Source organism: Hakea prostrata, chromosome 3 (assembly GCF_041222555.1).
Source record: "Hakea prostrata isolate BN-2017 chromosome 3, UWA_Hpros_2, whole genome shotgun sequence".
Classification (NCBI taxonomy): Eukaryota; Viridiplantae; Streptophyta; class Magnoliopsida; order Proteales; family Proteaceae; genus Hakea; species Hakea prostrata.
Genome location: NC_142602.1, coordinates 39467000 through 39492859, shown reverse-complemented (window position 1 = coordinate 39492859; position 25860 = coordinate 39467000). Strand labels below are relative to the sequence as shown.

At 39.8% G+C, this 25860-nt stretch overlaps 1 protein-coding gene across 2 annotated transcripts in view; it reads right to left on the bottom strand.

Annotated features, from left to right (window-relative positions):
* Positions 1-7908, bottom strand: part of LOC149022211 (putative GPI-anchored protein At1g61900) — a 28749-nt gene extending 20841 nt beyond the window's left edge. For both annotated transcript variants that reach the window (XM_089150381.1, XM_089150382.1), the window contains exon 1: positions 7519-7908. The gene's annotated coding sequence lies outside the window, so the exon portion shown is untranslated. The remainder of the gene's footprint in view (positions 1-7518) is intronic.
* Positions 7909-25860: the final 17952 nt, after the last annotated feature.

Below are 25860 nucleotides of genomic sequence, written 5' to 3'. Positions count from 1 at the left end.
ATGTGCATCATGTCATTAAAATAACCTTAGGCATGTTAGGAGAATGTGTGTGCACTTAAGGTTGGCTATAAATCCCTAAAACCCCATAAAGTCTCTATATTTGCCTTTACTGGGCATTTTGTGCTGTAGACAGGCGTCCGTCTAGTCACAGAAGCTCAGACGGAGATCTGTCTGATCCAGACAGAATAACGTCTAATCCAAATGAACATCCGTCTTGTTAAAAATGCCCCTATGGCTATTTTTAACGGCTACATTTTTAAATGAGATAAACGTCCATTTGAGTGAGACAGTAGTCCGTCTGAGCTAAAATTTGTCCATTTTTTATCCTTTGGGGGTTGGGCTAAGGCATTTGAAGGCCATCTATATAAACCAAATTCACCTCATTTGAGAGCCTTAACCTTGCCAATTGATCAACTACTCTCAAACTCTCAAATTACAAGAAATCATCTGTTTTGCCTCTCACCCTTACTCCACCCTTGAAAAACATACTAAGGTGTTTAAGCAAGCTCATTGGAGCAAAGCTTGAGGTGATTGAAAGCTTTTATTAGAAGGTCATTGGAGGTGCAAATCATATCACTTAAGCATACAACTCTCATTGCATCACACTCACACAAGAGGTAAAGTGTCACACCCTTTGTTAGGTAATCTATAACCATCTATTATATTTGTTTGTCTTCGATTTCAAGTCTAGATAGACTAGAATTGTTTTTGGGTGCTCTTGCTGTGAACGAAGATTGTAAGAGGGTGCTCTTGCCCATGAACAAAGATTGTAAAAGGGTGATCTTACCCCGTAACAAAATTGTAAGGGTTTAATTTTCTACCCACCGTATTGAAAAAGAATCACTAGCGAAAATCTCTCTTGAGACCAAGAGAGGAGTAGACATAGACTTGTAAAGTCAAACCACCATAAAATCCTTGTGTTGTGATTATGTGTTTGCAAATTTATTTAAATTCAATTTCTATTGCTTACTTTCATTCAATTCACAATTTATCTTGTATTTCCAATCAAACCAAAAAATTAAGTAATTCCGCTAGTTACAACCTATTCACCCCCCCCCTCTATGTTGCTTTAACAATTGGTATTAGAGCGGGATCTCAATTTGAGATCGAAATTATATCTAAAAGAGTAAAAGATCATGGTATTTCCCTTTGACCAAGTAACCTCCAGAACCGAAGGACTTAACCCATCTAGACCTCCATACTTTGATAGAGAAGGTTTTACCTAATGGAAAAATAGGTTTGAAGATTTCGTTCGTGCACAGGACTTTGATGTTTGGGATATCATCACATGTGGACCAAATAAAATTCTTAATCTAAATGAAGATGGCCAAAGATACCCAAACCCAAGGCCAAATGGAGTGCAACCGACGAGGCCAAAATTCAATTAAACCACAAAGCAATGTGCTTTAAGTGAAAGAATCACTATAGATGTAGGATTTGCAATAACGCTGAGGATATTTTTGATAAGTTGGTTGTCATATATGAAGGGACCAACTACATCAAAAAGATGAACTTAGATATTTATATGCTTCAATATGAAGACTTTAAGATTTTCGATAGCAAAAATATTACTTCTTTATTCACAAGATTCACTAACATTGTTAACAAGTTGCATAGCCTTGGCAAGGACTTTGCAAATGAGGATGTGACCAAAAGAATTATAAAAGCACTTTCACCCTCATGGAGACCCAAAAAGATTGTGATTGAAGAAGTGGAAAATTTATCAAAAATCGCCCTTGATGAGCTTATGGGATATTTGCTTGCCTATGAAGCGGAGCTTAAAGAGGACAACAAAGTCAAAGCGAGCATGCAAATGGTTCAAAAGAAGAAGTCCATAGCATTAAAAAATGTCATCAAGGTGAAAGAAGAAAGTGAGAATGAAGGAGAGGATTTAGACATTGAGAATGAAATAGACTTAATCACCAAAGAGTTCAAAAGATTACTTGAAAAGAAAAGAGGAAAGCACCCTCACAAAAGAGAATCCTCTAAGGAGCACAACGGTAAAAATCTTTCTCAGGAAAGAACTTATACTTCTAACAAAGATGTCACTTGTTGTAAGTGTAGGAAACCGGGTCACATCAAATCCGAGTGCCCCAATAAAATAAAATAAAAAGAGAACCTATATGGCCGAAACATCCTACATCACTAATGATGATGATGAAGAAAAGGAGGAGTCCGATGAAGAGAGAATCAACTTGGCTCTTATGGCAAAATAGGAGGAAGAATAAGAAGATTTTGAGGTAAACCTCTCCAATAGTCTTAATTCCATTAATGATGATGATATGAGCATAAATGAAAGAAATGACATGGATAGGGACAACTTAATTGGTGCATTTCAAGTCTTGTTTAAAATAATTAACGACCCTGAAAAAGGCTACTAAGGGAGAGTTTGTGTCATTTATTTTATGCATTAATTTTAGGGGAGAGTGCATATGTGAGGGAGAGCATGTTGCTTATGCATTCATGTAGGGGGAGTTTGCATATGTGAGGGGGAGTATATGTTAAAGGGGAAAGGTATTTGAGGGAGAGCAAATCATTTATATTGTTTGTCAATGACAAAAGGGAGAAAGAACTTGTGAATTAAAATTAAGTAATTCATTGGGAAAACATGTGATAACATGCATATGAATGATGAATTATTGTTATTAATGACTATTCATATTTCCTATCATTCATGTGCTTGTCATCATCAAAAAGGGGGAGATTGTTGGAAAATGCCATGTCAGCATTGCCATATCAACCTCTATTAGTTTTGATGATAACAAACATGAATTACTAATAGTTATACTGAGTTGTGTTTGTTTAGTTCAATATGAGAGCAAGTGGATCAAATCCAACTCAACGCCGCATGCCTAAGCCCAAGTCAAGGCCAAAACCAAGCTAAGATGGACATGAAGTCTTAATCAAGATGAGCATGAAAAAGGAGTGCAAGAAGAATCAAGAACAACAATGAATATCAACTCAAGCTCAAGCAAGAAGACTTCGCAAATTAGGGCCTAGGACACCTCCTTGCACATACAAATGTAATCGCACACATTTGCATCAAAACCATGTGCATCATATCATTAAAATAACCTAAAGCATGTTAGGAGAATGTGTGTGCACTTAGGGTTGGCTACAAATCCCTAAAACCCCATGAAGTCCTTATATTTGCCTTTACTAGGCATTTTGTGCTACAGACGAACGTCTGTCTGGTCTCAGAAACTCAGATGGAATTTTTGTCTGAGCAGACGGAGCTCCATCTGGTTAAAAATGCTCCAACGGCTATTTTTAATGGCTACATTTTTAAATGAGACGATTAAAATTTGCCCATTTTCTATCCGTTCGGGGGTTGGGCTAAGGCACTTAAAGGCCATCAATACAAGCCAAATTCACCTCATTTGAGAGTCTTAACCTTGCCAATTGATCAACTACTCCCCAAGTACTCTCAAGCTCTCAAATTACAAGGAATTACTTGTTTTGCCTCTCACCCTTACTCCACCCTTGAAGAACATACCAAGGTGTTTAAGCAAGCTCATTAGAGCAAAGCTTGAGGTGATTAAAGGAGTTTGTTGGAAGGTCATTGGTGGTGCAAATCATATCAGTTGGGCATACAACTCTCATTGCATCACACTCACACAAAGGATAAAGTGTCACACATTTTGTTAGGTAATCTCTAACCATCTATTGCATTTGTTTGTCTTCAATTCTAAGTCTAGGTAGACTAGAATTGGTTTTGGGTGCTCTTGCCCATGAACAAAGATTGTAAAGGGTGTTCTTGCTCGTGAAACAAAGATTGTAAGAAGATGCTCTTGCTTGTGAACAAATATTGTAAAAGGGTGATCTTGTCCCATAACAAAGATTATAAGGGTTTGATTTTTCTACCCACCGTATTGAAAGAGAATCACTAGTGAAAATCTCTCTTGAGGCCAAGAGAAGAGTGGACGTAGACTTGTAAGTCAAACCACTATAAAATCCGTGTGTTGTGGATTGTGTGTTTGCAAATTTGTTTAAGTTCAATTTCTATTGCTTACTTTCATTCAATTCACAACTGCAACAAAGCAAAAATTGGCATTCCACAGCCCCGCACGTGCCACGGGGGCGGAAGAGGACTAGGGACGCGTGGAGAAATGAAGGGATGATATAGTATGGATGAAAGAACAACAAAGACAACAAAGAAACACCCGAGCTTCATATTGCAAGGTAGATCAATTAGATCGGACCCCAGCCTACCTTGATCAAACACAAGGTTTCTCCAAAGAATAGCTAAACAAAGCAAAGGTTTCTCCAAAGAGAAGAATAGCTATCAAAGCAATTTGGTTATGATGAGTATCTCCTCCTCTTGCATAAGTCTTTTTATATAGCATTCTAAAAAGACAACGACATTAAATGTAACATCCAACCATTAGCTAACATCAACCTATTAATGACTCAACCACTACCTAACTCTTGACAAAGGAAAACTCTTTTGACAATAAGTTCCTCCCATTTTCAAAGCTCAGTCCATTTTATTGACTTTTCAAAAATTAGACTTGGGCTTAGGTCTAGCCCATGGAGATCAAAATATGTGGGCTGACTTTAACCCACCAAAGTAGTCCTAACCGATGAAAGGTATGAGCTGGTTTTGGTGATAGCTTTAGGCCTTTGATGGGCTTGGCCCACTAAGCTTCTTCTTTCTTGTATATGTCTTCAATTCTGCATCAAGAGGGGCCAATGCTATTGTAGGGAATAAGAGGGGGAATGGGAGGGTTGCGTGGGCTTAAGGAAGACAAGGGGGTAGGGAGAGGGGCTAGGGTTAACTTACTTCAAAGGGAACTTGATGTTGCTGGCTTACCCAAAAGTCTGGTGCAGCTGCAAGCTTGAAGGTGGGAGGAATTAATGAAGTAACTGCACAAAACTTCAAGGCTCAGCTGTGGGATCTTCCTTGGGAACCCATGACTCCACTCCAAATCTTATTCAGATAATCAAGTCTAATTGTTACATCTATCGTGGCTTATTTATAGCCTCCACCAAGGAAAACATAAAAGCACTCAACTTCCTAAAAGAAAGCATACAAGGACACTAACTTGTAATTTAAATCAAACTTGAACTTCTACTTGACTCTCCAACTCAAACAATGATTCTACCATATCTCACACTAGAAAGATTCAGTTTGGATTCTAAGGGTAGACTAGTAGATATAGAATTCAAACAAGAAACAGATTTGCAAACTAGAGGATTCGTTCACAACTTACAAATCATACCTAGACAGGGACTCTTCCATAACTTGCAAATATTGACTCAAATCAAAAAACAAAAGTAGATATAGGATCTTAAAAACATACTGAACCCAATAACACCCTAACCTTGGACTCCACAAAAATTTTCAAAATGACCAAAATACCCCTGGAATGACCAGGGGCTGTAGGGTTAGGTGAAAGTAACCCTAGGCCCGATGCTGCTATTGGAAACAGTTTACACCAATTTCATATGTAGCATGAGTAAAAACAAGGCCAATAAGTGAAGAGAGAAAAGTTTCCTCCTTCAAACCAAAATAGCAAGTTTGGAGCCTTTTCTGACAAAATTTCAAACAAGGATTTAGCTTTTCATAAAAGCACTTGACCCAAAATATCAAAATATATGACAATCAGGTCAAAATCTGGACCAAGATTTGACATCTTCATATCTCATGTGCTATTTTGTCTTGATCAAGTTGAGATTCTTGAGATTTTCAACAAGGTTGAGCTATGCTATGGACTAACCAAAGTGCATGTTGGCTTTATAATGTGCTACAGCTTTTTATGGGTTATAAATATACAGTCCTCCCCCCCCCCCCAAAAAAAAAAAAAAAAAAAAACTATTTTTTAATATTACTACTAATTTCTCTACCTAATGGTTGGAGCATGTACTTTACACCATCCTTCATCCATGTCTTTAATGACTTGCTTTGTCAATACAACCCATGGTCTCCACCAAAAAGATGTCACGTTTCAATTTTAACATATTAAACTTCAGTCTTCACCCAAAAAAGATATGTTTACGTTTTATCTTAAAATCTTCAGTGAATCACTCAATGAGTTACATAGTAAAGTCATCTTCAGATCTTACCTATAAGGGTTCTACAATTATTTAATTACCAAGACTGTGATTCCTTGTCTTTTCTTTCCCCTTGTCCCAATCCTCAGCCCCCAACCCTCAAGCCCTACTTCTATTGACCCACAAGAGGTTTTGTTCTTGATAGTGTAAATCACTACCATACAGATAGAATGCAGTCAAAAACTGCAACAACTTATTCATGAAAAAGAAAAACATAATGATTAATCATTGGCATCTCAGTCAATAGAGTACGCCAAGCATGAAGTTTATATTCCACTCCTACTCTTTCACCCCCATTTCATGGATTAAACCTATTGGTAGGATGAAGATACACATCGAAGATTTTCCAAGACAAAAAAAAGAGTGCCCAAGTATCACAATAGAGAGTTAAGCCACTATTACTTGAACCTTAATAATGGAAGCTTAGGCTTTCGCAAAAGCACCCGTGGGCACGCGACATGGGTGTTGCTTCCTCAATCATTGTTCTCACACACGAGAGATGAATACTCTATCTCATCTCTAACTCATTTCTTATCTGGCCTTGAAAGAAGAAAAAAAAGATAGCAAGTTCTGTGCACAAGTTTTCTCAGTTATTTCTAATTCACAAGAATAATGGCCTAAAGTAAAAACTCAGAGCAACATCCAACTGACAAGTATGGTAAAACTTTCTCAAAAAGATGGGCTTAAATGGCGCAGTCTGCATTCACTCCTCTTCTAATCGATCACCCACACTTTCTCAAAAGGAAGACCCATTTAACAAGTTTCTGCATTGACTACATTCTACTAGGGCATTCCAGCATTTGACTGAATAATGTACACAATTGCCAGCAAAATAGATATTTTAGTGATCTTTGTGCAAAGCAACCATTTCACATTACATTATTTGTCTTCTGGTGTTAAATTCGTTAAGAGACTGCATGTGTGATAATGGCGGAAAAGTAACTCTCTATGCCACCATCGATCGTTCTATTATTTGTTAGAATATACAGGCTTATGAAATAGCGAAGCATTGTGCAGCATTCTTTAATTTTCACGAAAAATGATATGCACCCAAAACCACATGTCCAGCCGCTTCAACAAAAAAAAAATCAAAAATCAACTTCTGTTACCAAAAACACAAGGAAAACAGAAAAATAAATAAAGACTAAATAAATGCACAAATAGACTTCAATCAGCCAATATGTAAGAGAAGATACTAAGATCAAGCAAGAAGAAGGAGAAGATCAATCAAATACAAGAATAAATTTTTTGGCAAAAAGAACATTACTGTTTAGCTACTCAACGCCGAAATGAAACACATGCATAGAAGCATTAATCAAGCTCATCTCATGCTTCTCCCCATATAAAGCTGGAAATAATATTTAATGAAGCATTATACCCCCGAACCAAGAAAAACTGATTTTTGCAAGTATATGAATATCATAGCTTCGCAATGAGATCTGTAAGCCAAATGTAGAAAAGTACCAGCAATAATGGATCGACCTATCGGAGAACTGATACCGAATCTCTTCTACACCTACTGAAAACCCTTTCTCTGCAACTTTTCTACTAGCGCCTCTCTCTCTTCTATTTCGCTCTCTCTTTCTTTTCTGAATATCTTCCACACTCACTACTACGGTAATACTCTTTCTCTGCAACTTTCCCCTCACCCACCCTCTCTCTCATGCGCTTTTCCAGTGCACTTTCCACGGATTTCAGCTAGGAATTTATTTCGGTTCTTCGAATGATTGCTGCACCTTTAACCCAAGGCTCCACCAAATTCCCTTCGAGGCTACAATGGATTTTTCGGTTTGGGCAAAAAAGAGAACAATGGATTTTTCGGTACTAAAGCTTATGTTTGGATGACTAAGCAAGAGAAAGAAACAGGTTGAGTACTTTAAGGGAAACATAAAAAACTATTACTTTTGTTTCGATATATTTAGATATAAAAATGAAAAGAACAAACAATTATTTGATGCACAAAAAATTGGGAAAAAAAATATAAAATTGTACTGAGTAACAGGGTTCTATATTTGTTTGTGTTGACTCACAAAAAAAAAGAGATATATTTGTTTTGATAGGATGAGATAATGGAGAGACAATCCCGAAATGTTTTTGATTAAAAAAACAAAAAGTCTATTCGTCAATCGTGGGTTAGTTGAGTGGTTAAAAGTTCAAAATCCCATGGGGAGGTCTTGGGTTCGCACCCATCTCGCGGCATCTATATTAATAATATTCCCCCTAATACAAACTCGCCAGAGCCTTCTACTATTGAACCTTTGGGTGACAGATTGCCGCCATTTGTGGGAAACATAATGAAGAGACATGGTGAGACGAACCACCAATCATGCTATTTCAAATACCAATCAAGTCACTACTCGAGGAAGAGAAAGGGAGATGTCTAATTATTTGGGTGACAGATTGCCGCCATTTGTGGGAAACATAATGAAGAGACATGGTGAGACGAACCACCAATCATGCTATTTGAAATACCAATCAAGTCACTACTCGAGGAAGAGAAAGGGAGATGGGGAATGGGTGCCAATCAAGATGTTCAAGAGCAGGTTCCCCTTTCTCCCAATCAACAAAATCAAAATCAAGAGCAAAGTCAAGAGGAGATTCCAGAGGTCCCTTCAAGAACCATACCAACTCCATTTGGAGAAGGAGGTTTGAACCAACCCCCAATTCTAGCAACAACGGTTGATCTACAAAATATGCGAAGGGAAATGCAATAACAAATGTTGGAGCTCCAAGGAGTTGTCAAGGCTTAGTTCATTAGGTCAAGGTGCCACCAGGGCCCACTCAAAATACTTAAGAAGGAAGATTACATTAAGCCATTCGGCACACTCGGCCTTGGCGACATCCAGAGAATAAGTTCGAGAAAGGCAGGATCAGCGGAATAGGTTCCGGCAACCAAACGAACGTGTTGAAGAAAGAAAACCAAGGAGTTCATATTCAAGAACCACCTCCCCAAGGAAATCAAACTCGGGGAAGTGTATTCAATCTCACCTATCCGAGATCAAACAAACTCAAGATTTACCAAGGAGACACCTAGAAGAAAGAGTTTGTGAACAAGAGGGTGAAAGCCAAGGCAAAGGGGAGGTAAGGTCAAGTAACCCAACGAGGGTCAACCAACCGAACCCAATCCTCATTCTTATATTCCTCCCATTATTTGAATGTTGAAAGAGTTTGGTCTCCTCAAGAAGGACATCGAGATGCAAATGATCTCGGAAGGAGATTGGATGAGTTGGAGAAGAAGCCTAATGACCAAGAGAGAGACGATGACTATGATGTGGTTGATCGAAAACTCTTTTCTAAAGAAGTCATGAGAGCACCTCTTTCGCCTAACTTCATTATGCCAACATTCATTCATTTTGAAGGTAAGTCTAATCCTCGAGAGCACATTAGCTATTTCAAATCAGTGATGGCAGTGATCAGGAGAGAAGATGAGTTACTATGTCAAACCTCCCCGGCCTCTCTCGAGGGCCCAACAATAAAGTGGTTTCTAGCCTAAGGCCAAGATCTATCCAAAACTTTAGAGAACTAGGGAGGAAGTTCATTGCTTGGTTCTAAAGTAGCATTGGGAGTAAGAAAATGGCAAATATCCTCTTTGCCATTAGACAAGGGCGAAATGAGTTTGTCCAAGACTATCTTGTAAGATTTGATAAAGTAGCAACCGAAGATAGAAGAGCTAGATAAAACGGTGGCATACAATGCATTGTGGAGTGGGATTACTCAATGCCGGTTGCTAGAGGTTTTGCTTCAAGACGAGCCCAAGACTTATGGGGCCCTTCTCAAGAACTGTCAAAAACAAGCAACGGTTGTAGAGGTTATTGAAGCTCAAGAAGAATCCACAAAGGGAGAGAAGGAAAAGAAAAATTATGGAGAACGAGGTCAAAGCTCAAATGTTCACAAGAAGAGCAACAGGGGAGGACATTGGAAGGGTAGGCCGGCTAACGAGGACTATATACCTCTAAATACCAAGAGGTTGAAGATCTCAATGTAAAACCGAGACAAGAACCTCTTAAAGTGGTCGAGCAAGCTACCTTCCCGTCCGAAAGACAAGAATATGACTAAGTATTGTCGTTGTGAAATCTCATAAAAAACCTAATTTGGAAATCCTTAGTGAAGATCCCATTTTTGGAAAACTTGTTTGATTTTGGAGGAAGATGTAACTGAAATAATGTTGGACTGGAAAGGTAGATCACGGATACTATCACATCCCCCCAGTTAGTACCCTAACCGCGATACCCGGAAGTGTGATCCACAAGTCCCATGGTCAAGTTTAAGGAAAACACATACCCACATTACATAATAACGCAATTATGAGCAAAGAAAAATCAATGTTTAACTTTATAAAGAAATCAATCAAAGAAACAATCTTGAAATATAATCGAAGTATAAACATAATATAATCAGAGTGCGGAACAAAATGATACCAATAAGAGAAAGTAACTATAGAGTATAGCGGAAATCTCTATAGACCAGATGCGGAAGAGTAGATCAAAACTCAAAAGTAGATCTAAAGTTATTACATTTGGAATAAACTAAGAACATAAAGAAAATTGTTCTATTCATACAACTCTTTCAACTTAAATAAAGTATGATCATATCCGTAGACTCTTGTAATCAAATACGGTAGCACTAGCTTCAAGATAGGACAAATCCTAGTACGCTTCATAATCACACAAGGAATCTTCACCGTTATCTTTGTAACATCCAACACCTTGCATAATGTACCGGTCACTCATCGTGGCTTCGTAGTCTTGATTCTCAAAGTCATTGGTACCTGCAACATTATCTAAAAACATATCCACCGAAGGGTGAGCTCAAAAGAACTCAGCAAGTAGTTCAATCACAATAAACAACTACAAGAAGTTCAAAGCAAACATGAATGCAATGATATGAGACAATGAATGCAAATATACTTCTAAGTATGCTAGTCTCTATTGGCAGACACACATTTAGATCAAACACCATACTCCTCTGGGTAGGTCTCAAATCACTCTCCCTCAACCATCTTGATACCTTGGGTTCTCCGGTGGTAATGGGTCCTGAATCCCTCTCGGACATTCCATGGCTGGGGTTTAGGTCAACACTATCGCTCACGACCATTGGTTTGAGTACTGGCTCGTGTCAGGGTTAAGCCTAGCCCAATGCAAATCATGTACTAAGGCACATCTACTTGGAGTCGGATACCTCCCTTTTGTGCACTAGAGAGTCCATTTCGATATTGTCACATCCACCCAGCCGGTACCCTACCTGGCATACCCAAGTGTGTGATCCACAACCCTTGAAGAACAAGTATCGAGGAAATCATCCTCCCACATGCACAATAACATAATCATGAACAGAATATAATCAATGTGTAATAATATAAACAAGAGATCAAGATAAGTCAAGAGAATGACAATATAATCAGAGTGCTAAAAATAATACCAAATATGTATATAATCAAAAAGGGTAGAGTGAGGCAGAATCTCACTCCACGATTACAGTGGAATGTAGTTCAAAAGTCAAGAAGAGGATTACAACGGTTTCCAAAAGAAAATAAGGAAAGAAATATTCAAACTAAACTACAGTGTCTTCTACTTTGTAAAGAACATCCTTATAAGTATAAACTTCGGAAATCAAGCACGGCGGCTTCCACTCCACGGTTGGGCTAATCATGGTACGTAACATGATCACATGAGGGATTATCACTTAGATCTTCGTAACTACCAACACCTTGCATGAAGTATGCTTCTTCAGCTTGCGCTTCCTCATACTGGCCGTCATAATACTCAACACCTGTAGAATAATCTAACAAAAGATATTTTCACAAAAGGAGTGAGTTCAAGAGAACTCAGTAAGGCAAGTTATTCCACAACAACATAAATAACATGATTGCAAAACATAACATGATGCAATATGATATGAAACAAACAATGCAATTATGAATCTAACTCTATGTATACTAGTCTCTATAGGCAGACATGCTTTAAGTCATAGCACCATACTTCTTTGGGAAGGTCTCAAATCACACATCCTCGGTTGGTATTGGGTCCGGCATCCCTCGGGACATTCCATGGATGGGGTTTAGGTCACCGCTCTCTCACATCGCCATTAGTCTAAGTATTGGCACATGTCAAGGTAAAACCTAGCCAAATGCAAGTCATCTACTTAGTCATATCAACTCAAGTCTAGATACATCCATTCCTCGCCCCGGGCAATCCTTTCCGGTATCCTTTTCACAAGAGTCAGCATAGTCTCGGACTATGGACTCATTAATCCTATTGGTCATCCACAAATAATAGACGGGAAGCTCTCATGTCCTCTCACGGATTGGTTATCGGTCTTGAACGCCCATGAGCCCAAGTCTACTATTTGCAACCCTACCAATAAATGGCTTCTCATGAGTAACCACAATGTGATTCATGTCCTCTCACAGGTTGGTTACCGCTCTTAAGCCCACAAATCCCCATTGCTACCACGAGTCGTTCGGTCTCAATATCCCTCCGAATTGGGTTTGATATAACATGGTATTCCTAGCCAAACACTGCTAGACAAGCCCTAGGTATGAAAATCAACAATCTGGGAAAGTGTCAAAGGGCACCATCGGAAATATCCCATACTATTCCCACTGATGTCCAAGGACAGAAATGTCAAAATGACACTTCCCAATCCCAAATCATACCTAATCAATCACATTCTCAATTCAGTCATAACATACACAACCGATATCTCATCATATAGAAAGATACACATAAACATGATCAATCGCATATGTGAATGACAAGAATAAGTATTCATAATCAAAAGAATACATGAACATGTTGCTACTGTACTTGGAGTACTTACATCAGTAATATAATAATAAGAAAATACAATTATGGTAGTGAATCTAAGAAATTTCCAAAATAGAAATTAAGATTCAAGCAATCTATGTAATTATGGAAACAATTGTCCTTACCTTAAATAGCTTCGATGAATATCCAAAGATCAAAGTGAATGGTTCCAAACTTAGCAAATAAACCCTAAACAAGCATAGATACATCATTAGGAAAGAGGCCTAAGAGATCAAAGATCAAACGAATCAAATCGGACGAAGAACACAACTACTGTCTTGCTTGGTCGATTGGGTGGTAGCTTGGTCCAGTCGACCAAGCAATAGACCACCTCAACAGTACGCAACAAAATTTTGATTTTTGATCCGAAACACTACGAAACTTGGAGGAAACCTCTAGAACAGTAATCTAACACTAAAATAGCATAGATTAAACACTAACAATGATTAAAAAAAAATAAAAAAAAAAACTACTTACTAATTTGGAAACATGACTTTCTAATTTGGTAAAATTCATAGTTTTCGATGAAAACATGCTATGAACTCAAGAGAAGAACTAGAGATGATAAGATCTCATTCTAGTAGAACATAATCAGAAGATCATACATGAAACTATCATTCAAAACAAATCTAACATGCTAGAGAAATCAAATCGAAAGAATGATCATGGCTTCATGAAGAATTCACAAAGATCATGGCTAAGACCAATATGAAGATCATAAAACCTTAAGAATGAAAGGAGATTGTAGAAGAGATGGTTGCAAGGATGCAACATCTTCTTCATAGTCTCAACACAAAGAATAAATCATAGTAAGAGTAGATCAATACAACACAAGAGAGATTACTAACCTTTGATTGAAGAATAAGAGATGAAAAGCTTGAAGTCTTGCAAAGTTCTTCACAAACACCAAGGAGAGGCTTTGAGAGAGTCTTCACACTTTCTCTGAGGGTTTTAGAAACAAAGGAGGCTAACAAACACGTACTTCTATTATATAGAGCACCAATAGACCTAACAGAGGATCTTTGGTAGATTCTGACCCTGTTGGTCGATTGGTTGATCGATTGGCCCAATCGACCACCCAGTCGACCAAGCTAGTCAGCAAGGCCAAAACAGAGAATTGAAGGTCCAAATCAAGTCCAAACCTAATGAGCTTCTCCCAACACAACATATGACTTACCTAGTATAGAGAAATGCTTGCAAATCATGTCTAACTATACTTCAAGTCCATCAACTAGACTCATCTTCAACAAGGTGCAGTTTCTTTTCCAATTATGAACAAGCTTCCAAGTATGGAACACCATCATCAACTTCCATGGGTTCTGGGTCAAACACCATGTCTTCCACCGAGATGGCCCATAGTTGGCTTCTTCCTTTACTTCGAGGTCTTCGAACATACAAACAACAGGGTTTCCAGGTCAAGGCTAGGGCTGGGTTTTATAGATATGATAGCCTCCATTCCGTGCCTAGGCAATCCGTTCTAGTAACTCCCTTCCTAAAGTATTTGTATCCTATGGCTCCAACCAACTCGGACTATGGACTCTCAACCCTATTGGTTATCCACATATAATAAATGGGAAGCTCTCATATCCTCTCACGGGTTGGTTACCGGTCTTGAGCGCCCATATGCCTAGGCTTTTTATGTGCAACCCTACCAATGAATGGCCCCCACAATGTGATTGTGTCCTCTCACAGGTTGGTTACTGGTCTTGACGCTCACCAATCCCCATTGCTGCCATGGGTCACTTGGTCTCAATACCCCTTCTGATAGGGTCAGATATGACAAGGTTTTCCCTAGCCAAACTCATCTAGACCCATCCTAGGGATGTCATCCAATAGTTAAGGAAAGTGCCAAGGGCACCATAGGAAAGCATCCCATACCACCTCCACTGGTGTCCAATGACAGAAACACCAAAAGGGCATTCCTCAATCCACTACCACACTTAGGCAATCACAACATATCATGATTCCATAAATATCACAATAGAGTTTAACTCACAAACACATCATTTATATTCAATAACAGTATGTAAATCCTATCATGAATAACTTACTTTAATTACAGAAGTATAACAATATAGAAAAAAGTATAACTATAGTAGCTAACACATGCATATAGGTCCTAACATATCAAAGCATGTATTTGTGCAAATTGTGAGTGAACGTATTCACCTTATAGTCAACTTCATAAACTTCAAGTAAAGAGATCAAAGAGCAAGTCCAAAATCACCAAAATAACCCTAAACAAACATGTAGAGAGTATAAGGGACAAACTCTAATGATCGGAGATGAAACTGGAGGCAAAACAGAAAAAGTTGTTGTCACAGACACCTTTGGTCAGTTGCCTTGGTCGACCAAAGGGATTGACCAAAGGGATCGACCAAAGCTATTGTGTATGGACAATAACTTCCAACTTTGGTCAAAAACTCTTCGAATCACATCGAAACACTTTGAAATTAATAGAAAATTTCTAAAATAACATATAGAGACTATCTATGATGATCTAAACATCAAACAAGGCCATTCGAATAGAAATCCAATAAATCACCCTATAGGCTTGATCTGCGGATTCTCACAAAAAGACTAGAATGAATGGGGATTCATTCCAAAGATAAGAAAACAATAGATCATGCATAGAAAACCACCTAAGAATATATCTAACATAGATTATAATCAAATAACTACAGTAAGAATAAATCATGGTCTCATGCTAGATCAAAACATTGAATTCACATCGTATTGTCTACGAAAAGAATAGAGTGAATGGGAATTCACTCTAAGACTATGAGGATCTGAGATTAGGCCATTACAATAGTGTAATACTTTCCTCACAATCAAAACAATTAGTATAAACACTAGAGAGAATAGATCAATAAAGTATATGATTGAATACTAACCTTGTAGAAGAATAAATCAATGGAGGAACTTTGCTTGGATGCTTGGAATCAACCTTGGGCTTGAGGAAGAGGCTTTAGAGTTCTTCTCACGTTCTCTAGAGGCTAAGAGGCAAAGTGGTGAGGTTTAGTCCAAAGTTAAATATATATAGGGCTTCAAAACCTAAAACCCCCCAAAATAAACAATTCTGTCCCTGGGCATGCTTTGGTCGATTGGGTCGACCAAAGGGATCGACCAAGGTAGGGTCTTAACTCCAAATTGCTGAATTTGGTTCCCAAAAGCCAAATTCACCACTTGGGTCCTCAACCAACTTTAGGAAAGGTCTTACTTGATTTCATAGGACCTTCTGAAGGTATCAACATTGTACTCAAGGTCCATCTTCCAAGTCCATCATCATTTAGGCTACATCTTCTCCCAAAATCATACAAGGTTTCCGTAAAGGTATCTTCACTATCAATCTCCATTGGTTTTAGGTCAGAGCCAATTGTCACACCCCACCCAACCGGATCCGATTATACCCGAATACCCGTGGGGGTGATACACCGCAAGATCTAGGTTCAGGGACAAATCCATACAAAACATGATATAGCATAACTAAATGGACAAGAATAAATCAAGTTCAAGTAATAAATTATCAAAATCGAAATAATGGTTACAATCATCCATTACTTCAAAATAAAAGGTATAACATCAGAGTTTTGAAAAGAAAGAGAGTAGTTTTATTCCCAGCGGAAAAATAAACTAAAATAGTTCTCTAATGGAATCCAATCTAAAGAACAGCGACACCGGCAGAAGCTCCAGTGGCCACCACTCTCTCGGCACCCTCAAGAAGATATACAGCAACGAATCCTCCATTTGAAAGAAGTCCTCATAACCCAGATAATCTAATGAAAAGACATATAAAAGGAATGAGTTCAACGAACCGGTGAGGTCAACCAACACATATCACACATCATTCTCAAGATTCCACACCACACATATAACATGAATATCAATAATGTAATTAATGACAATGATATGATATGTGAATGATTATGCTCCTAACCACATGAAGTCTCATGGAGGCACGCATTAAGTCAACACCGCCTTTAGGCGGCTCATCACCTTCCCACGGCCGATGTACGCCGGGGCTCGCGGATGTGTAAAGTCCGCAAGCCAGGTTGGTGATTAGGTCACCACCCCACATCACCATGGATAAGATCCGCGCGTGTTAAGGATAACCTAGGCCAATACAAAGCAACGGCACGACACATGTGGATAGATACTCCCCAGGCACCAACCAACCATTCAGATCAAATCCCCTCATGCCAGTGCCCGTGATCGATACCCCACCTAGAGTCAACGATCCATGGCACCAACCAACCGGACACGGACCCCTAACCCTATGGTCACCACAACGGGCAAGATGCTCTCCATGCCCTCACGGGCATTTCACCGGCGAGCGCCCAGAGCCCTGGCAATAGCAACCCACCACCAGAGACGAGGGGCCGCGACACACGAGACCCGCCACAACACCGGTAACCGGCCAACCCCGCGAAAGGGAGTAGTAATCATGAGGTCACCTAACCAAACACTCAGACATGCCCTAAATATGTAAATCGACGGAAAGAGCCAAGGACACCATAGGAATGCGCCCCACCCGGACCATGGCGAAATGCCAAAGGGCACCCCACCCAACCACAATATAAACAACATATAATGTCACAGGGCAATGGGGAACCCACAACCCAGTATAAAATACAAGGTAGAGGAAATAATAATATTTATCCCTCATACAACACATCCATTCATAACAACAATAATAGATTTCAAAGTAAGGAGCAACATTAGAAGTAATAATAAACATAAATAAGCAACATATTAACAAAAGACATAAAAAGCCACAAGATAATACTAAAGCAAACAAGATATCAATAATGAAAAGTAACAAATCAACACGGAATATAAAGTTAAGATATCCTCACCACTGTCTCCTCCAAATCCAAGAATCCACTCCCACAAATTAGTGATTAAGGATATATTAACCTATTTATGCAAAAGAAATAATTATCATAAATTATAGCCCATTTGGGTTTCAAAGGAAACTAAAATCCCCACGAAACAAAACGAAAACTAGGTAAAAGGGAGTTCCAACCCACAGTGAATGGTCTTTAATTCATCACCAATCGAAGTTATAATGAAGCAAAATTGGGAAAATCTAATTGGAGACAAAAGGATCCGCGGTACCTAAATTTATTAAATTTGACCCATCCAAAAGCCTCAAATTGGCTCTCATAAACACCCGGGGGACGAGAGCAAAAGTGAAACCAGCATGGGATCTACCAACCCCATACCAAGGGAACATTGATATAAGAAAAGATAAGCGATGATACCTACAATCCCCCAAGATCCCCAAAAGAAGAAAAAGAAATACCCCACAAACAGGAAGGGACATTAAAATAAAGAGAGAAGAAGCAAAACCAACGGCCAAGATTCCCCAAAAGGAAAGGAGAGAAAATACTCACAAAAGTGAGAAGAGAAGGATAAAGAAAACTAACTGAAGGGAAGATTCGAACCGAAGCCTCGGAAGAATGGAAACACCCCCCCGCTCCCCCCAGCCTCAAAGTGCGTAAAATAAAAGCGGCAGATGAGTTAAAACAAAAATAGGGTAAAACGAAACCGTTTGCCCAAATAGAAAATAGGGTGGGGTCACCCAAACGGCCAAACGGCCATGGGACCCCCAAAGAACTGATTGATGAGGCCGTGGAAAGGTGAGACTCAATTGAAAAGACAACAGACCACACGACTAAAGGACCAAAAACCACCACGAGACAACCACAACCAGGAGGTGGATAAAGGGTACCACCAACATTTGTCAATCACCTTGGCTCGAATGAATGGTCACGTTGTCGGAATCAGGGTTTGGTCTAAAACCATGGGTTAAAGGGGTAGAAATCTGGGGGATTTCACACCAATGGGTTCAACAGAGAGGGTCCACAACTGTCTTCTACCTTGACTTCAGGTCTTTGGACCTACAACATAGATTTTTGGATTAGAGTTGGTGTGGGATTTCACAGATACAGGGATTATACCCTTAGAAGGTCCTATAGAACCACGTAAGACCCCTTTCTTAAGTTGGAAGAGGACCCAAGTGGAACTTGTGGCTTCCAAAGACCAAAGAACCAATTTGACCAAAAGGCATTGCCTTGGTCGCCCCAAACTACCAAGCCAAGCTACCAAAGTTGGTCTAGGGCAGAATTGTCACTTTTGGAAAAATTAGGTTTTTGAAGCCCTATATATACAAACTTCAATCTAATTTCATACAAGTTCACCTCTAAATTGTTGGAGAATGTGAGAAGAACCCTAGAGCTTCCTTGAGCCCAAGCATGTAGAGAGATTCCTCCATTGAATCTTCTTCTACAAGGTTAGTATTCACTTTTATTCTCTCTAAATCTACTCTCTCTTCTATTTCAATCATTGTTGTGATTGTAATGACTTAATCTCTTATCCTTATGGTCTTAGAGTGAATTTCCATTCACTCTATTCTTTTAGTGGACAACAAGGTGTGATTTCGGTATTAAACCTAGTATAATCTTCATGATCTTAATTCTGATGACTCTAGGGAGGGAGATACTGGAAATGGACTGCCTAGGCATGGAAGGGAGGTAAAGATACCGGAACGGACTATCTAGGGCATGGAAGGGAAGTATTTGACTTCGAGATCGATATGACTCAATAGATGACTTGCATTGGGCTATGTATAACCCTGACGTGCGCCAATACTCATACCAATGGTGGAGTGAGACAGTGGTGACCTAAACCCTAGCAATGGAATGTCTGAGATGGATTCCTTGACCCAACTACCACGGAGAACCCAAGATATAGAGATTGTTGAGGGAGAGTGATTGAGACTACCCAGAGGAGTATGGTGTTCTATCATAATACATGTCTGCCAATAGAAACTAACACAGGTAGAGTTAGGAGCATACTTGCATTACTGTCTCATATCATATTGCATCATTCTTGTTCTGAACTGTTTGTCGTTGTTATTTGTGATTGAACTACTTGTTGAGTTCTTTTGAGCTCACCCTTCGGGAACAATATTTGTTAGATGACTATATAGGTGCGGAAGAGATCCCGAGCACCTGTGCGGAGAACCCTTTAATATATAATGCTACTACAGATGCAATGGGAGAAGTTGGTGATGTGAAACCCAACCCTAACCTTGACCCGAAACCTTGTTGTTTGTAGGTCCAAAGACCTGAAGTGAAGGAAGAAGCCAACTATGGGCCATCTCAGTGGAAGACATGGTGTTTGACCCAGAACCCATGGAAGTTGATGATGGTGTTCCATACATGGAAGCTTTGACAAATTTGGAAATGAAATTGCACCTTGATGATGTTGAGACTAGTTGATGGACTTAAAGTGTAGTTGGACATGATTTGAAGGCATTCCTCTATACTAGGTAAGTCATATGTTGTGTTGGGAGAAGCTCATTGGATTTGGATTTGATTTAGGCCTTCATTTCTCTGTTCTAGCCTTGCTGATATGCTTGGTCGACTAGGTGGTCGATTGGGCCAATAGACCAGCCAATAGACCAACAGGGAGATAATCTGCTAAAGATCCTCTGTTAGGTCTTTTGGTGCTCTATATAATAGAAGTACGTGTTTCTTAGCCTCCTTTGTTTTTAAAACCCTCAGAGAACATGGGAAGCCTTTCTCAAAGCCTCTCCTTGGTGTTTGTGAAGAACTCTTGCAAGATCTCAAGTTCTTCATCTCTTGTTCATCTTCAAGGTTAGTAATCTCTTACTTTTCTTATTGATTTACTCTTGCATGATCTAATCTCTGTACTATGATCATGAAGAAGGTATTGCATACTTGCAAACATCTCTTTTTATAGTATTCAAGGTTGGGAATGAATCTCCATTCATTTCAAAGATCTTCATACTTGATCATAGCTATGAATCTTATGATTTCTTCATGAAGCCATGATCATTCTTTTGATTTGATTTCTCTAGCATGTTAGATCTATTTGCATGTTAGTTTGATGTATGATCTTCTGATTATGTTCTACTAGAATGAGATCTTATCATCTCTAGTTCTTCTCTTGAGTTCATAGCATGTTTTCATTGAAAACTATGATTTTTACCAAATTAGAAAGTCATGTTTCCAAATGAGTAAGTATTGTTTTTTTTTATTATTTTTTTTTTATCATTGTTAGTGTCTAATCTATGCTATTTTAGTATTAGATTACTGTTTTAGAGGTTTCCTCCAAGTTCGAAGTGTTTTGGATCTTGTAGAATGAGTTTCGGATAAAAAATCATATTTTTGCTGCATACTGTTCAGGTGGTCCATTGCTTGGTTGATTGGACCAAGCTACCACCCAATCGACCAAGGCTGACAGTAGCTGTGTTCTTCGTCCGATTTGATTCGTTTGATCTCTGATCTTCTAGGCCTCTTTCCTAATGTTGTATCTATGCTTGTTTAGGGTTTATTTGCTAAGTTTGGAAGCATTATCTTTGATCTTTGGATATCCATTGAAGCTATTTAAGGTAAGGACAGTTGGACAGTTGTTTCTATATTAACATAGATTGCGTGAATCTTAGTTTCTATTTTGGGAATTTCATAGATTCACTACCATTCTTATACTTTCTTAGTATGATGAAACTGCTATAAGTACTTCAAGTACAATAGTACCTCGTTCATGTATTTTTTTATTACTTGAATCATGTATGATTACTTATCCTTGTCATTTACATATGCAATTGATCATGTTTATATGTATCTTTCTGCTTGATGAGATATCAGTTGTGTATGTTATGACTGAATTGGGAATGTGATTGATTAGGTATGATTTGGGATTGGGGAGTGTCCTTTTAACATTTGTGTCCTTGGACATCAGTGGGAATAGTATGGGATATTTTCGATGGTGCCCTTTAACGCTTTCCTGGATTATTGTATGTCATACCTAGGGCTTGTCTAGTAGTGTTTGGCTAGGATGTCCCCGTTATATCAAACCCGATTTGGAAGGGTATTGAGACCAAGTAACCCATGGTAGCAATGGGGATTCATGGTTGCTCGAGACCGGTGAGATATATTTGTGAGAGGACATGAATCACATTATGGGACCATTCATTGGTAGGGTCGCAAATAGTAGACTTGGGCTCATGGGCGCTCGAGACCGGTGAGTTATATTCGTGAGGGGACATGAGAGCTTCCTATCTATTATTTTTGGATGACCAATAGGGTTGATGAGTTTGTAGTCCGGGATTACGCTAATTCTAGTGAGAAGGATACCAGAAAGGATTGCCCGGGGCAAGGAATGGATGTATCTAACTCTAACTTGATATAACCAAGTAGATGACTTGCATTTGGCTAGGCTTTACCTTGACATGAGCCAATACTTAGACCAATGGTGATGTGAGAGAGCACAGTGACCTAAACCCCAGCCATGGAATGTCCCGAGGGATGCAAGACCCAACTACCACTGGCAGAGCCCAAGATACCTAGATGGTTGAGGGAGAGTGACTTGACCTACCCAAAGAAGTTTGGTGTTATGACTTAAAGCATGTCTTCCTATAGAGACAAGCATACATAGAGTTAGATTCATACATGCATTGTTTGTTTCATATCATATTGCATCATGCTATGTTTTTGCTATCATGTTATTTATGTTGTTATGGAATAACTTGCCTTGCTGAGTTCTTTCAAACTCACTCCTTTTTGTGCAAATATCATTGTTTTGTGCAAATATCATTGTTAGATTATCCTATAGGTATGAAGGCCAGTACTACAAGGCGCAAACTGATGAAGCATACTTCACTCAAGGTGCTAGCGTTTACGAAGATTACATTGAAGATCCCTCAAGTGATCATGCTACGTACCAAGATTAGCCCTACTTTGGAATGGAAGCGGCCCTGTTTAGTTTCTTTTGTCTATGTTTATGAACATTCTTTATAAGACGGAAGATACATTAGCTTAGTTTGATTACTTCTTTTCTTTCCTTTCTTTTGAGAATCAATTGTAATCTTTCCTTTTTAGTTTTTGAGCTATATTTCCGCTGTAATATGTGGAGTGATTTTCCGCGCACTCTACATTTTGATTATTATATATTTGTATCATTATTTCCGCACTCTGATTATATTGTCATTCTCTCTTCTTATCTTGATCTCTTGTTTATATTATTACACATTGATTATATCTTGTTCATGATTATGTTATTGTGTATGTGGGAGGATGATTTCCTCGATACTTGTTCTTTAGGGCTGTGGATCACACACTCGGGTATACCAGGTAGGGAACCGGCTGGGTGGATGTGATAGGTGACCAGTGGTATGACCCAATCACTGGTCTAGACTACTAAGATGGCACCTATTGATAGTAGTAGACATCGTTTTGTTTGTTGTTGGGAATGGAGTTGGATGCAGATCCTAAGATGCAAGTGTATAAGCCCAAGGTGAAAAAGGTGAAGGTTGAAGAACAAGAAGAAGAGGAAGAACCAATGGAAGATAAAGACTTCCTTTAGTTTGGTTGTAATACATTAGAGTTTTGATCAACCTTTCCACTTTGACTGTAGAGTTATTTCCGCTATACTTTGATTTATTGATTGGTATATTTTATTCTACACTTTGATATTCTTCATGATCTTTCTTAAGATTCATCTTTGATTGTTCCTTAATTATATTTATATAATGATTTGCTCTTGCTCTTGATTATACTATTGTACTATGTGGGAGGATGATTGTTATGAACTGATCTTTGGGGTTGTGGATCACACCTCCGGGTATTGCAGTTAGGGTACCGGCTAGGGGGATGTGACAGGGTGATCCTTCTGAGATCCATCCTTGATTGTTTCTTTAATTACTTTAATATAATGATTTGTTCCTGCTCTTGATTATACTATTGTGCTATGTGGGAGGATGAGGAGAACCGACCGGGCAGGACACACCCGGGACCAAAAGGGCGGGCGGGGGAGACGCAACACCCCAAGGGGATGGAGAGCCAAGAGATGGCCAGTGCCCTCAAGAGGACAAAGAACCTAACAAAGCCCAGTGCCCTCAAGAGGACGAAGAAGCAAGAGATGGTCCCAGCGCCCCGGAGGACGAAGAACCAAGAGATGGTCTCCACAGCCCCATGAGGACGAAGAACCAAGATATGGTCCCAGGCCCTCAGAGGAGAAGAAGAGAGATGGATCCTTAGCACCTCTCAAGAGGACGAAGAACCCGAGAGAAACTCCAGCACACAAGAGGATGAAGAACGAGAGATGGTTCTCCTAGCACCCTCAAGAGGACGAGAACCAAGAGAGTCCCCAGCACACTCAAGAGGACGAAGAACCAAAGAGCCAGCACCCTCAAGAGGACGAAAACCCAAGAGAGCCCAGCAGAAGAACGAGAGAGGCCCAGCACCCCAAGAGGAGAGAACCAAGAGAGCCAGCACACCAAGAGGACGAAGAACCAAAGAGCCAGCACCCCAAGAGGACGAAGAACCCGAAGATGGCCCAGCACCCAAAGGAAGAAGAACCCGAGAGAGCCCAGCACACCAAGAAGATGAAGAACCAAGAGAGTACAAACCCCAAGAGGACGAAGAACCAAGAGAGCCCAGCGCCCTCACCCCGAAATCCCGAAGAAGGGAGCGCCCAAAGAGGAGAGGGACAAATGGAGACCAAATCCCAAAGCCCGACGACGAAGCAGCCACAGGACACGACAAGCGGGGAGAAGCGGAAAGGCGAGGCGAGGAAGAACAAAGCCCGGGAGCCAGCACACAACAGCAAGAAGCACACGAAAAGGAAACAACCAACAAAGCAGGGGCAGGGACCCAAAACAACAACAAAAAAAGATAGGGTGGGAGGCAAACGGCAAGCGCACGACCTGGGCAAATGTTTTTGGAGCTCAATATCGTATTCCAAAATTTGCCAACTTCTCTAGATGAGGAAGGTCAACTTGTTGAAGAACCTTAGTAAAGGCATCTTCGAGACCCAAGCGATAAGAGGTGACAAAGAGGGTCTGGAGCTTCTCGAATTGAGGACTGCCAAAATATGAAGTGATGATTTCCGTCGAGACACCATTAGGAATCTCTTCCACATTAACGGGGAGCTTCCTAACGTCCACCTCGGAGCAAAGTAGGTGAACAAGGGATTCTGTATCTTCTTTATCTTTCGCAGCTTGCTCCTTGTCCTTGAGGGCCCTCTCCAGGTCTTTCTCCACTCGGGAAAGCCTTTCCTTGAGGGCCTTGTTCTTCTCCGATGCTTCTTTCAATTTCTGGCTTCTCTTCATCTTGCTTTTCCAAAGATTCAAAGTTCATCCTTAACCTATGAAGTTCTGCATTAGCCCGAGAGTGGACAATCTCAGCCTCTCAAAGTTGATCACTCTGGTGCCATAATGAATCATGAATTCCCCCATGTAACAAGCCACACTAGAGTAAATACCTGAAGAGAGTAAACAAGATTAAGCTACAAAGTTAATCAGCCAAAAAGAGACTCTTGAATGAAAATTACCTATAAGCGTTGGCATAAAATTTATTATTAGAGAGGCTCTTCAAATGCTTCCTGTTAGACATGACCATTCCCTTGAGGAGCCAAGTTTGAGCAGCATTAGAGTCCCCGAGTACAATGTCACTAGTAGTCAAGTTCCACCCTGGAACGAAGATTGGAGAAGCGATCCTAGGCTGGTTAGCTAGGGCCACTTGGAGTTCATCCCCATCAGTAGGGACCTGAGGCTTCTTCAAGGAATATTTTCTCGACCAACTGGTCGGGGAAACATGAGGGACGCCGATAACGGGAGGACCCTCGACAGGGCTCTTGGGAGCCCCCCTCTTAGAACTTTTCTTCAAATAGTCCGATGGTCTAGCCAAGCTAGGGCTCTCTTCTCTTGAATGACAGGGTTAGCCTCTCTAGCAGTGGCCTTCTTGGGAGGCTTACAAGTATGAGCTTCTTTTGTGGAGGCATTGGCATCTGCCCGAAGAGCATCAATATTGAATCTTCCGGCCACTACAAGAACAAGCACAAGGAGTTAGAAGAATAAAATTGAGAATACTAATAGAGTGAGGGGCTTACCTAGGGAGAAGCCCCACAATTGTATGATAGCTGGATACTCGAGAGAGTACCCATGGACAGCGGCTGAGCCCCCCTCGAT